The 1284-nt window shown below is 39.8% G+C and overlaps 1 pseudogene; it reads left to right on the top strand.

Annotated features, from left to right (window-relative positions):
• Positions 1-395: 395 nt before the first annotated feature.
• On the top strand, positions 396-512 carry LOC145260001 (5S ribosomal RNA; annotated as a pseudogene).
• The last annotated feature ends 772 nt before the right edge of the window (positions 513-1284 follow it).

Raw genomic sequence — 1284 nt, 5'->3', positions numbered from 1 at the left:
TATACGACATAATTCACGTTGACAAACCGGTTCCCGAAGTTAAGCAACGTTGCGCCCGGTCAGTACTAAAATGAGTGACCATTTGTGAATTCCAAGTGCTATGTGTGCTCTCCGCTTATCTTGGCATTGTTTCCAACCATCTAGCACTACTCCTTGCCCCTGGACTCAAGCATTGCCGATTCAGAAGAAGTGTTGTTGGGATTGCGCAACCCTTGCTTCACAATTACACGCACAGCTACTCTTACAGGGGGTACCCATTGTCTCTTGAGACTTAACGGAAGCGTCATATAATCTCCGTTTAAGAGTTAACGAATTAATGTTTTACATTATTTTTAATGGGGAAATGGTACTCAAACAATCAAAATTATGTATTTAATTACGTTCTACAGTTGTATCAATACGGCATAATCGCGTTGCCACGCCGGTTCTCATCAGATCACCGAAGTTAAGCAACTTTGAGCCTGGCTAGTACCAGATGGGTGACCATTTGGGAATTCTAGGCGCTGTATGTGCTCTCGGCATTTGTTTCCAGTCGTTCTGAACATAAATACCGTTTGCCACTGGTATTTAACAATGTCGACTCAGGAGAGGTGTGGCTGGAGATTGTGCACCTCCTGCTACAAAAATTTAACTCGCAGGCGCCCCTACGGTGGGTATCCATAGTCTGTCAAAGACTAAAGGAGCCTATGTACAGTTGTATCCAAATAAAATATATATTTTTGGCGACCAACTTTAGAAGGAAATAAGAAAAATAAAACCTCGTGTCTTTTATAGTCACGTGGCATTCTGAAACCGCCCTTCTCATTGTTAGCAGGTGCCAGACGGTCAGAGTAGTTCTACTTGGTGATATTCTCCAGACCACGATTAAGTGACAGATTCACTGTTTTTGTCAGCGATGCAGACCGACTTTCGTAATTTCGAAAGTAGTGTAAGAAATAAAGCTTTTGAGGTTGCATAAATTTTCGACAAGTAAATCTGCTTATTTGCCACCTTTTATAATGACGAGCAGCTCTTATCCTAATACCTTTTTTTTTTTGCGGTACATATTTCATTCATTTTTTATATAATATTTTCCCCCAGCTCCCCACGTCATTATTATATATTGTCATTTGAGGTTTTAAGTAGGTTAATCATTGAGTGATTTTGTTTTAGTGATTGTGACTAGTTAAGTTAAATAATGTTAGTTAGGTCCAGTTACTATTCACCGTCCTCCCCCTTTTCCAGTTTGTGCCACATTTCGTATGCATCATTATCATATTTATGAATAAATAATGTTCTAATCGG

The sequence above is a fragment of the Euprymna scolopes genome, chromosome 35 (assembly GCF_053919585.1).
Source record: "Euprymna scolopes isolate OS-2025 chromosome 35, ASM5391958v1, whole genome shotgun sequence".
Lineage (NCBI taxonomy): Eukaryota > Metazoa > Mollusca > Cephalopoda > Sepiida > Sepiolidae > Euprymna > Euprymna scolopes.
This window is presented reverse-complemented; position numbering and strand designations above follow the sequence as displayed.